Genomic DNA, 12,541 nt, shown 5'->3' with positions numbered 1-12,541 from the left:
GGGAATGCAGGGGGCTTTCTTGACTTTGATACAAATGGACAAAACCAGTAAAAACATCCCTAAAAGTAGAAAAAAACCCTAGTGGAATGAAGGAATAAAATCCTGGTTGAAACAGATTCAGGAAGACAGGAAAGGATGGGAAGTAGAAAACGTGAATATAGGTCATTGGTTTGAGGAGACTGACTTTAAGGAGGAGCAGACAAATAGGACAATAGCTGATGGTCATTTGGAATTAAAGGAGGCATTCCGTTGCTGTTGTTTAAATGTGAGAAATGCTGCAACATGATTATATGCTTATAGAAATGTACAGAAGTGATCCAGCAGGGAAAGGAGAGATTAGATGTTGCAGGAGAGAAAGGGAACACTGCCAGCATGATGTCCTGAGTAGGTGGGGGGGAGGAGCACTCCTGAGGGAGTCACCTTGAGACATGGTGTGCTCAGCCCATCCACTGTAATAGGAGCAAAGACTGATTAAAAGGGTCCAGACCCAGACATGTGTTACACTGGGTGATGGATGCATGTGCAACGTCTCTCCTGATTGCTCCTGTGCTGTTCACTTGTCCCTGTGCTGCTTTTCCTTTTCGTGTAGCTGTTTCTCTACTGTCTATCAATGTCTTGCATGCCCAGGGCTTGGCTGGGCTCAGACATGCTTCCTGTGAGCTGGATGCCCAGATAAGACCTCTGGTGAACAACTGCATGTGGACACTTAGAATGAAATGAACCAGCAGGCTAGGTGGAAGTGAATTACCTAGCTGGTGGTTGGCACATAAACTGGTTGAGAGACTATCTCTTACCTCGACAGAAATAGGTGAATGTTTATTGGTATGGGCTTCCCTTGTGGCTCAGCTGGTAAAGAATCTGCCTGCAGTGCAGGAGACCTGGGTTCGATCCCTGGGTTGGGAAGATCCCTGGAGAAGGGAATGGCTACCCACTTCAGTATTCTGGCCTGAAGAACTCCATGGACAGAGGAGTCTGGCAGGCTACAGTCCATGGGGTTGCAAAGAGCTAGATGTGACTGAACTACTAACCCTGGCACACTTTTATTGGTGTAAGATTATTAGAGATTTAAGCTTTCAGATTTGTCTCACCACATTACATAATAAATTGACCAGATACAATGGGATGCTGGAAGACAGTAACAATAAATGAAAACATTACCTGCTGCATAAAAGAAAAACTGTTGAGACATATCATGACTGGTGAAAATAGCCATAGTTGGAAAGATTCCTATACTTAAAATGACAACAGTATTTAAGCCTTCAGTTCAGTTCAGTTCAGTACTCAGTCGTGTCCGACTCTCTGTGACCCCATGAATCGCAGCACGCCAGGCCTCCCTGTCCATCACCAACTCCTGGAGTTCACCCAATCTCATGTCCATCGAGTCGGTGATGCCATCCAGCCATCTCATCCTCTGTCGTCCCCTTCTCCTCCTGCCCCCAATCCCTCCCAGCATCAGAGTCTTTTCCAGTGAGTCAACTCTTCATATGAGGTGGCCAAAGTATTGGAGTTTCAGCTTTAGCATCATTCCTTCCAAAGAACACTCAGGGCTGATCTCCTTCAGAATGGACTGGCTGGACCTCCTTGCAGTCCAAGGGAATCTCAAGAGTCTTCTCCAACACCACAGTTCAAAAGCATCAATTCTTCAGCGCTCAGCTTTCTTCACAGTCCAACTCCCACATCCATACATGACCACTGGAAAAACCATAGCCTTGACTAGATGGACCTTTGTTGGCAAAGTAATGTCTCTGCTTTTCAATATGCTATCTAGGTTGGTCATAACTTTTCTTCCAAGGAGTAAGTGTCTTTTAATTTCATGGCTGCAGTCACCATCTGCAGTGATTTTGGAGCCCCCCAAAATAAAGTCTGACACTGTTTCACATGATATGTATTCATAAAATTTCCATCAGAAACTTTAAAAATACATGTTTTATGGTTCATTTCGGGCTTCCCAGGTGGCACTAGTGGTAAAGAGCCCATCTGCCAATGCAGGCAGGTAAGAGACACAGGTTTAATACCTGGGTTGGGAAGATCCACTGGAGGAGAGCATGGCAACCCACTCCAGTATTCTTGCCTGGAGAATCCCATGGACAGTGCAGTCTCGTGGGTTATGGTCCACGGGGTCACCAAGAGTGGGACACGACTGAAACAACTTCGCACGCCATGCACATGGTTCACTTTGTGATTTCTGGGCTTCCCTGGTGGCTCAGACGGTAAGGAATCTATCTGCCTGTATTGCAGGAGACCCAGGTTTGATCCCTAGGCTGGGAAGATCTGCTGGAGAAGGGAATGGCTACCCTCTCTAGGCCTGGAGAATTCGATGGACAAAGGTACGGTTCAAGGGGTTACAAAGAGTCAGATACGACTGAGCAACTAACACTTGCACTTTCTTTTCTTTCTTTTTTTTTTTAGATTTAAATTTCTGGAAATCTACTTGGAGTAGACTAAATACTTGATGTCTTATTCACAAAGCAATTATCTCTAAGTGCCTATGAAAGTGTTAGTCGCTCAGTCATGTCCAACTCTTTGCGATCTCCTGGACTGTAGCCCGTCAAGCTCCTCTGCATATAGTTAGGTGCCAGATCCTGGGCTAAATATCTGAGATAAAATCATCAGCCCTTCTGATAACTGCCCCACTCTAACAGCTAAGTAATTCTGCTCACCTTTGCTGACTTGCTGAAACATTCAAGTCCCTTCCTTGCTCAAAAAGGTAGGAAAAAAGCATAGGAGTCTCTGATAGCCTCTATTTCCCATCCTGACCCCCATAGGCTAACTTACTTATCTTTTAGGTTGCTTATGGGGTTGCTCCCTCGGCTTATCTGTATGGCATTTTTGCTGCTTTTTGGATGCTGCAAGTCACTGCCATTTTTTCTGCTCCCCATAACTGAAATCTCTGTTTTCTCTTTCTCAGTTCATTCCTCTCTTTTGTCTGCTGCTGTGACCAGGTAGGGAGGCACTCCCTTCCCATCTCTAGTCCTTGGTCTCAGCATTTTCTTGTCTCCTACTAATGCCAGTCCTTGGCAGATCCATCCTTTTCTTCTTCCCAAGGAGATAAAGATTTAAAAAAACTCGATGAGCCATCTAGTTACTCTCTCACATTAGGGAGCTTCCATTTTACCTGTTTTTACCAGGTCTTCCAACTTCCATCAGTCAATGAACTTTCAAATAAATCAACAAAACCTTTTTTCTAGACTATTGCTATTGATGCACATTTGGACTATTACAAATGCATTTAAGAGAATGTGTTTGGCTACAAAAACATGCTATTCACGTGGAAGACTGCTTATTAAATAATGTCAGACAAAAGATATCCAAAATATCTGAAATACAATATCTAAAAATACTACTATATAAGTCCAAATCCTAAAGATAGCAAAAGAATACTGAAAGGAAACACACAAATTTATTAATTATAATCCACAAAATGTTCTTACCACCTTGATTCTGTCTTCTCTATGGGCTTCACACTGGGAACAGCCTTAATGAATGTTTTCCCTGCGGACCACATCTCTAACTTTACAGTGGAATTATATTTTTTAACAGTGAACTTGTTTAGAACTTGCCTACCCTTTTAAAGCAGAGATGGTAGCTGTGTTCTGTTTGGCCCGTAGTTGAACATAATTTCAATTTATTTTGGTAGTATTCATTCTGGGCTCTTTTTGAAAAAGTCAGATGATATTCACAACACCGGCCTCACTTTTCCCTATGGCAGCACTCAGCTTGATTGTCTCTTTGCGGAAAGGAAGAGCCCTTGGGTACACTCAAGTGCACTTCAGTGTGCCCTCCTCTTGTCTCTTACCACCCTGCTCACGCCTTTGTTTCCATATTCTCTGCTTCATTCATGGGTACTATTCTCCTGCCTCATAGTAATCTGAATTTGTCCACTTGCATAATTTTTAAAAAGCTTTCAATCAATCCATTAATTATCCTATGTTTTCCTTCACTGTACCAAGTAAGTAAGACTCATTTTTTTTTAAATCATAATTTTGGTGAAAAAATTATTACAAAATTTGTCTAATTTCCTTAGTTTTAAGGCAAATTAAAAAAAAGAAGGTAGACACAAGTTCTGTCTGCTCTGGTTTTCTATGGCAACAGGCAGCTGATTTGCCTGATAATGAGTGATATTAATCCATGATAAAGACTGAAGTGATTTAAATAGGACCACAAACCATGTCTGTAGGCTTGTACCTCTCTCAAGACAACTATGAATGTTCTTAAATTTGTCTTTCGTGTGCTGACTCATGTCTGACTGCCTACCAGTACCTCGCTCTTGCTGTTTCTGACACTGGTCTGTTCCATCTTCACATGCCGCATCTAACTTCTGGCAGCAGTATTAATGTCTTTTAAGAGTAGAAAGCACAGATGTAGACTCTAGCAGGTAATATGTCACCAAATACACACATTTGTTTGGAGAAGGAAATGGCAACCCACTTCAGTATTCTTGCCTGAGAATCCCATGGACAGAGAAGCCTAGTGGGCTACAGTCCATAGGGCTGCAAAGAGTTGGACATGACTGAAGCGACTTAGTACACACATACACATTTATTATATGTATATGAATCAGTTCAGTTCAGTCGCTCAGTTGTGTCTGACTCTTTGTGACCCCATGGACTGCAGCACGCCAGGCCTCCTGTCCATCACCAACTCCTGGAGTTTACCCACACTCCTGTTCATCAAGTTGGTGATGCCATCCAACCATCTCACCCTCTGTCGTCCCCTTCTCTTCCTGCCTTCAGTCTTTCACAGCATCAGGGTCTTTTCAAGTGAGTCAGCTCTTCACATCAGATGGCCAAAGTATTGGAGTTTCAGCTTCAGCATCAGTCCTTCCAATGAATATTCAGGACTGATTTCTTTTAGGATGGACTGGTTGGATCTCCTTGCAGTCCAAGGGACTCTCAAGAGTCTTCTCCAATACCACAGTTCAAAAGCATCAATTCTTCGGCGCTCAGCTTTCTTTATATTCCAACACTCACATCCGTACATGACTACTGGAAAAACCATAGCCTTGACTAAATGGACCTTTGTTGGCAAAGTAATGTCTCTGCTTTTGAATATGCTGTCTAGGTTGGTCATAACTTTCCTTCCAAGGAGTAAGTGTCTTTTAATTTCATGGCTGCAGTCACCATCTGCAGTGATTTTGGGGCCCAGAAAAATAAAGTCAACCACTGTTTCCCCATCTATTTCCCATGAAGTGATGGGACCGTATGCCATGATCTTGGTTTTCTGAATGTTCATATGAATAATGTATACATAATATATGTATATTATATTACATATATATATATATATACACACTAATAATTACTTTATTTGAGGTCAAGATGGAGTTTTAAATTGCACCATATTGAGTGTCAGAATTATTGTTTTACTTCTGGGATTACATGACATAATGGTTTTACTCTATGCTAATTACCTGGTGGCTCTGTGGTAACGAATTCACCTGCCAAGCAGATGTTGGTTGGATCCCTGAGTCAGGAAGATCCACTGGAGAAGGAAATGGCAACCCACTCCACTCGTCTTGCCAGGATAATCTCACAGACAGGGAAGCCTGGTGGTCATAAAATAGTTGGACATGATTTAGCAACTAAATAACAACTTGTGGAGTGTGTGTCTGTGTGTCTGTTGCTCAGTTGTATTCAACTCTTTGTGATCCTTTGGACTATAGTCCTCCAGGCTTCTCTGTCCATGGGATTTTTCAGGCAAGAATACTGGAGTGGGTTTCCATTTCCTTCTCCAGGAGATCTTCCTGACTCAGGGATGAAACTTGTGTCTCCTGTGTCTCCTGCATTGAAGGTTGATTCTTTACGATCTGATCCATTGGGGATAGCATCTTTATTATTCCGTAAGTTTGGTGTGGGATATTTTCACTGTTGTTCCTTTCTACATGTTTTCTAGTTTCACTCATGATGTATTTGTTGACACAAGGGTCACTTAAAAGTTTGTTTTAAATTTCTTTTTTTATGACATTTTTTCAAAATTTTAGTTTCTTAAAAATTAACTTCTAACTTTACTGCATAGTAGTTAGAAATATATTCAATGTGAAATCTTTAAAATTTAAGACTCATGTTAAGTCTAGACTTAAGAAGTGGTCACTCCTAGTGAAATGGTTCTTTGCTCTGGATGGATGGTGGAATTACCTGAGGAGGTTTTTAGGCATGTTAAAGACCCACTCCAGACCAGTAAAATCAGTATCATTGGGAATAGCACACAGATATTTGTATTTTTAAGGAGGGTGTACCTCGGCAGTATATTGTGAATTTTTGTAATGTTCTATTTAAGCTTGAATTAACCGTTTATCCTTCAGTTACTGGATATAAGGGTTCTCTAAATTTCTTTTATGTTTGTCAGTTGTGTTGTTCAACTATACTATATACCTAATGAATTTTTAAAAACTATTAATAAACAAAAATTTATATTTTAAACTCAGCCATCAAGGAGCTGAATCATTAATTTCATTTGTAATTGATGTAATTACTCAGTGTTCCCTCTGTCTCTTGTCTATCATCTTATAATATTAAAATCATATAGATTTAGTGTATGTTTTAATTAAATTAGTGTTTTTCAAATATATTTTAACATGTGTGTTTCATTAGGAAGTTCTAAAATTGATCGAATTCTTAATTCTTTGTATGTAATCACCTTACCATAGAGGCAATAGTTCAGTTCTATCTCATTTTTTACCTTCAGTTTAGACATTATTATAATTATTTTGCTGGTGGTTCAGATGGTAAGGAATGCGCCTGCAGGGCAGGATACCCAGGTTCGATCCCTGGGTTGGGAAGATCCCCTGGAGAAGGGCATGGCAACCCACTCCGGTATTCTTGCCTGGAGAATTCCAACGCTTTGCGACCCCATGGATGGAGGAGCCTGGCGGGCTACCGTCTATGGGGTCGCAAAGCGCTGGACACGGCTGAGCAACTAACACTTTCACTTCCGTAATTATTTCATGGTGTCAGTGTTGGTCTCCGTTTGTCCACATGTTTTCCTTCATTCATTTGTTATCGAATCTCTGTGCTGAATTGTCTGTTTGCAATCAGCAGCATTTCTGACTCTTCCTTGTTATTGCAGTGTCTGAAGGCCTGGCAACCTTATTTTTAAGACTCCTCTGCCAGAAGGGTTCTGATTTACATTCCACCAATGAGAGACTTTTTGTAGGCAATTTGAAAGTTAAAAGGAAGTTGTTATCTGGCAGAAGACCAGAGCATATTTCCTCAGAATCAGCAGATCTTCTTAAGCCTTCTTCAGAATCTATATTCTACTGCCAGTATCCAGCTTTGAAATTAATGGGCAGCTGTGGCTTTGGCAGCTAATTTCTGGATTGCAATTTCCACCCTTGAACTTATAGGCAGCTCTCCTACCTCTTACAACAATTCTCAAACTGCAGAATTCTTTGTATAATATTTAGAATAATAATGTAGAATTAAGTATAATAAATTAATTTTAAATTAACTATTTATTAATTAAATGAATAATTGGTATTTTTATTGAAATATTTACAATAAATTCTTTTTCTTGTCTGATCCCTGACTACCCCAGTGTGAATATTTCCTCCTCAGATAGTTTTTTTTTTTTTCCTAAAGTATACATTAAAACATTTCTAAGCTCTCTTCTTTTTGCTTGACTGAAAGTATCTCAATTTTATGCTAATTTTTGAACAATAATTTCACCAGGTAGACAACCCTAGACTATTACTTTTAGAATCATGATAATGTTATTCTCCTGTCTACTAGTTTCCACTGTTACAGTTAAGTCAGATATTAGTTTATTTTTCCTATTTTATGTGGCCTGTATTTTTTAATTAAAATACCTTTTTTTTTTTGGTCTTTTGTACTTTTAAGTTTTACTAGAATATATTTAGGGTTTGTTGCTGTTCAGTATCTAAGTCGTGTCTGACTCTTTGTGACCCCATGAACTGCAGCACGCCAGGCATCCCTGTCCTTCACTATACCCTGAATTTGCTCAGTCTCATGTTCTTTGAGTCAGTGATGCCATCCAACCATCTCATCCTCTGTCGTCCCCTTCTCCTCCTGCCCTCAAACTTTCCCAGCATCAGGGTCTTTTCCAGTGAGTCAGCTGTTGGCATCAGGTGGCCAGAGCATTGGAGCTTCAGCTTCAGCATCAGTCCTTCCAGTGAATATTCAGGGCTGATTTCCTTTAGGATGGACTGGTTTGATCTCCTTGCAGTCCAAGGGACTCTCAACAGGCTTCTCCAGAACCACAGTTCAAAAGCATCAATTCTTCAGTGCTCAACCTTCTTTAAAGTCCAACTCTCACATCTGTACCTGACCACTGGAAAAATGATAGCTTACATGGATCTTTGTTGGCAAAGTGATGTCTCTGCTTTTTAATATGTTGTCTAGGTTTGTTATAGCTTTTCTTCCAAGGGAGCAAGTGTCTTTTAATTCCATAACTGCAGTCGCCATCCACAATGACTTTGGAGGCCAAAAAGATAAAATCTGTAACTGCTTCCACTTTTTCTGCATCTATTTGCCATGAAGTGATGGGACCAGACGCCATAATCTTTGCTTTTTGAATGTTAAGTTTTAAGCCAGCTTTTCCACTCTCCTCTTTCACCTTCATCAAGAGGCTCTTTAGTTCCTCCTAACTTTCTACCATTAAAGTGGTATCATCTGCATATCTGAGGTTGTTGATATTACTTCCGGGAATCTTGATTCTAGCTCGTGAGTCATCAAGCATGGCATTTCACATGATGTACTCTGCATGTACATTCTGACTTCCCTGGTGGCTCAGACAGTAAAGAATCTGTCTGCAATGCAGGAGACTGGAATTTGATCTCTGGGTCTGGAAGATCCCCTGGAGAAGGGAATGGCAACCCGTTCCAGTACTCTTACTTGGAGAATCCCATGGACAAAGGAGGGTGACAATATACAGCTTTGTTGTACTCCATTACCAACTGGGAACTAGTCACTTCCATATCCAGTTCTAACTGTCGTTTCTTGACCCACATATAGGTTTCTCAGACGACAGGTAAGGTGGTCTGGTATTTCCATATCTTTAAGAATTTTCCACATTTGTTGTGATTCATACAGTCAAAGGCTAGCATAGTCAATGAAGCAGAGGTAGATTTTTTTTGGAATTCCCTTGTTTTTTTTTCTGTGATCCAGTGGATGTTGGCAATTTGATCTCTGGTTCCTCTGCCTTTTCTAAATCCAGCTTGTACATCTGGAAGTTCTTGGTTCATGTATACTGAAGCCTACTAGCTTGAAGGATTTTGAGCATCATATTGTTAGAATGTGAAATGAGTGGAATTGTATGGTAATTTGAACATTCTTTGGCATTGCCTTTCAAGGAAATGGCAACCCACTCCAGTACTCTTGCCTGGAAAATCCCATGGACAGAGAAGCCTGGTAGACTACAGTCCATGGGATCACAAAGAGTTGGACACGACTGAGTGACTTCACTTTCTTTCACTTTCTTTGGGATTGGAATAAAAACTCTTTGAATATTTATTCTCTACCATTCTATTTATTACCTTTTTTTTTGGAATTCTGATTATATGCATTTTTTATCTTTTCCTGCTTGCCTCCACAGTTAATTTTAATCTAGCTCTCATAGCTTTTATCCTTTTGCTTTCTGGTGGAAGTTTGGGTGATTTCTTCTGATTTATCATCCACTTTGCTAGCTCTTCAACTCTCTAATCTGTGGTCTAGCTCACGAACTTTCTAATTTTAGAGGTTATATATATTTTTTCTAGATGTTTTTCTCAGTTAATTTGCAAAAATACCTTGTCAGTTCTGACAAATTCTTGTTTGATGTTTCTTGTCTTATTTTCAATCTTTTCTTTCTTTTAATATATATATATAGCATACTTATTTTATGCAATATACTATTTTGGATAATTTCATCCTCTGTAGGTTTTTAAGAGTCTGATTCTGCAGTTTGTTGCTTCTGCTGTGTTGTTCATAGTTATTTATTTCCTCATATGTTTATTAATTTTTGACTAAATTGGACTAAAATTGGACTTTTATCAATAAGGATATTTTGAGATGTGGTTTTAAGGTTTACTATCTTCCAAATGTTGTTGGATTTTTGAAGATATCTGGGCTTTTAAACTTAATTATTTTAAATATTTTTTAGCTTCCATTTTTTTTTAGGATACAGATAGTATAAGAATCTTGGTTCCAGGCCTATATGAATACTGACTTGTAGCTAATATTTTATTTTCTCCCCTTTCCTTTTCTTCCTTTCCCTTTCATCTCCTCCCATGTTCTTTCCTCTTTTCTTCCCCATCCCCTGCCTCCCTCCCCAATTTTAAATTTCTTCCATTTTTCCCACTCAAAATCAGGACAAAGACCAAGTATTTCTCAAGCTTTTTCTCTCTGAGAAATAGTTTACCCTGCGGTGGGTTACCTGGTGGAATTCTAGTTTTATGAAAGAATTTCCAATCTGTTTTTGCATCCGGTTTAATCCCAGGTTTTATTTCACTAGTGATATATTTCAACTCAGATCTAGGTTGTAGAGTTTCGAAAAATCCTCAAGGCAAACATCCAGTTTCTAAAACTTTCTATCAGAAGAATTTATTTTTCACTAGCTGGGGAATGCTTTCAAATGTAGGTTTTGCATTTTACCTAGTAGATTTGATTAAATTCTCCTCAAAGAATTTTCTATTAATATAAATATTTAGTCTGCCATATTGCTAGAAATGTAGTTAGCAATCATTATTAATATGAGTTGCCAATCTGTTGTTAAAAGTGTTTGCAATGTCTAATTATAAAAGTATTGCTTACCATAGAGGCAAATTTTAATTGGGGCTAAGTGTAATAGTGCATCATTCTTTATTATTCATCTCATAAAATCAGCAAATGGGTAGCTGATTTTATGGTTTCTACAATCTTATAAATTTTTACAGTATCAATTGTATTTTATTTTATAAACTTGATAGCTGACATTCCTTTTCTACTGCAATTATAAAGTCACATATGGATTTTTAAGTATCTTTCTGGCAGTGATTCTTGCCTTTTCTAGCTACGAGACAATAAACATCAGTGTTTATGAGTGCTGATAAGACTCTGAATTCTATTCTGTATTCATTGTTCCTGCTGTGAAGTACTGCCTATTTGAAAACCACCCAAATAGAGACTGATTGCTATTATGAACACAGAAGACTATTCAAAGAAATAACCTTCCTTCCTGGCATGATGGGTAGCGGTGGTGATGAAAAGCCATACACTAGACGGTAAAAGTCAGTCTTGCAGTGCACTCTAGTCACGGCATTGAACTTTTCACTCACTTGCTTGTTCATCATTTAACCACTTAACCTATCAGGCATTCAACTTTGTCTCCTTTTCAGACATAGCTATTTGACATTTCCAGGCAAAACACATCTTCTTTTGCTTGCTATTCATTAGCGCCCATCAAAATACACTTTTTTATATTAAAAAATAAGACTGTGCTGAGATGGAATGCCAGAAACAAGCTGTTTTTCTTAGTAATGGACAAACAGCATCACTGGGACTTTCCAGGGGTGAACCCCATGTCTTTTAGAAGCTAAATGATTCATCTGACAAGATAATGAGTTCGTTGCTTTTTTCCTGGGAATATTTGCAAAGAACATTTTCCCCTTGGCTAAACAGTTTACAAAAATTCTGAAGTGATATAAAAAATAATAAATATAAAAAGAAATAAACTAGTTTACCAAAAATGGATTCAGAATGGAGTCAGAAAGGTAGACATGTAATACTTGGATATCTTGAAAAGAAATCTCCTCCTGGGCTGACATGTATCTGAGATAAGTATTATTACTATGGCTAGAAAATTAATTTTAGACTGTATTTAGAAACTTCTTGGGAGTTGGATGAAAAAAATCACAGGATCACAGTAGTGATTTTATTTTATGAATTCACATCTTTATAATAATAATATAAACTTTACTCACCTTTTTGTGTTTGTATAAAGAGCTAATAGACATAAATAATATGTCAGTTTCGCTTTGGCATATATTCATACTCCTCTATCCTCACAAAACTGTATTTGAGAAAAGAGAATATTTTTTAAACATGTGGTGTAACTTTGTAAATAGTTAACATTAGAGTTTCTCTTCTGTGGCATAATGAAGAAGGTCACTGTTGTGTGTGTCTAAGCATACTGAGGCTGTAAGTTAAGGAGTTGGGTGATGTCTTGCTCAGTTGAGGTTGCTATAACAAATACAATGGACTGGTAGCATATAAACAACCGAAATTCATTTCTCACAGTTCTGGAGGTTGGAAGTTTATCACTGTGCCAGCATAGTTGGGTCCTGGTGAGAGCTCTCTTCTGTTTTATAGGATTCTTGTATTCTCTCATGGTGGAAAGAGGACAAGATGGCTCTCAAGGGCCTCTTTATAAGGGCAAGAATTTCATTTATGATGGAGTCCACCTCCTAAAGACCCAATCTTCTAACCCTATCACAATGGGGGTTAGAGTTTAAGCACGTGAATTTTGAAGGAGCACAAACATTCAGTCCATTGCAGGTAAGAGGAGAGGGCTGTGAAATGGTGAGAAAAGACCATATTTTAGCATCAGAAAAACAAGGACTTGTATAGTG

General features: G+C 38.9%; 1 protein-coding gene across 1 annotated transcript in view; it reads right to left on the bottom strand.

Annotated features, from left to right (window-relative positions):
• The window catches only part of CNGB3 (cyclic nucleotide gated channel subunit beta 3), a 187,263-nt gene that overhangs the window by 149,424 nt on the left and 25,298 nt on the right, over positions 1–12,541 (bottom strand). The gene's annotated exons all lie outside the window — the stretch shown is intronic.

The sequence above is a fragment of the Bos indicus genome, chromosome 14 (genome assembly GCF_029378745.1).
Source record: "Bos indicus isolate NIAB-ARS_2022 breed Sahiwal x Tharparkar chromosome 14, NIAB-ARS_B.indTharparkar_mat_pri_1.0, whole genome shotgun sequence".
NCBI classification, from domain to species: domain Eukaryota; kingdom Metazoa; phylum Chordata; class Mammalia; order Artiodactyla; family Bovidae; genus Bos; species Bos indicus.
The sequence above is the reverse complement of the archived record's forward strand: the minus strand, read 5'-3'. Positions and strand labels throughout refer to the sequence as shown.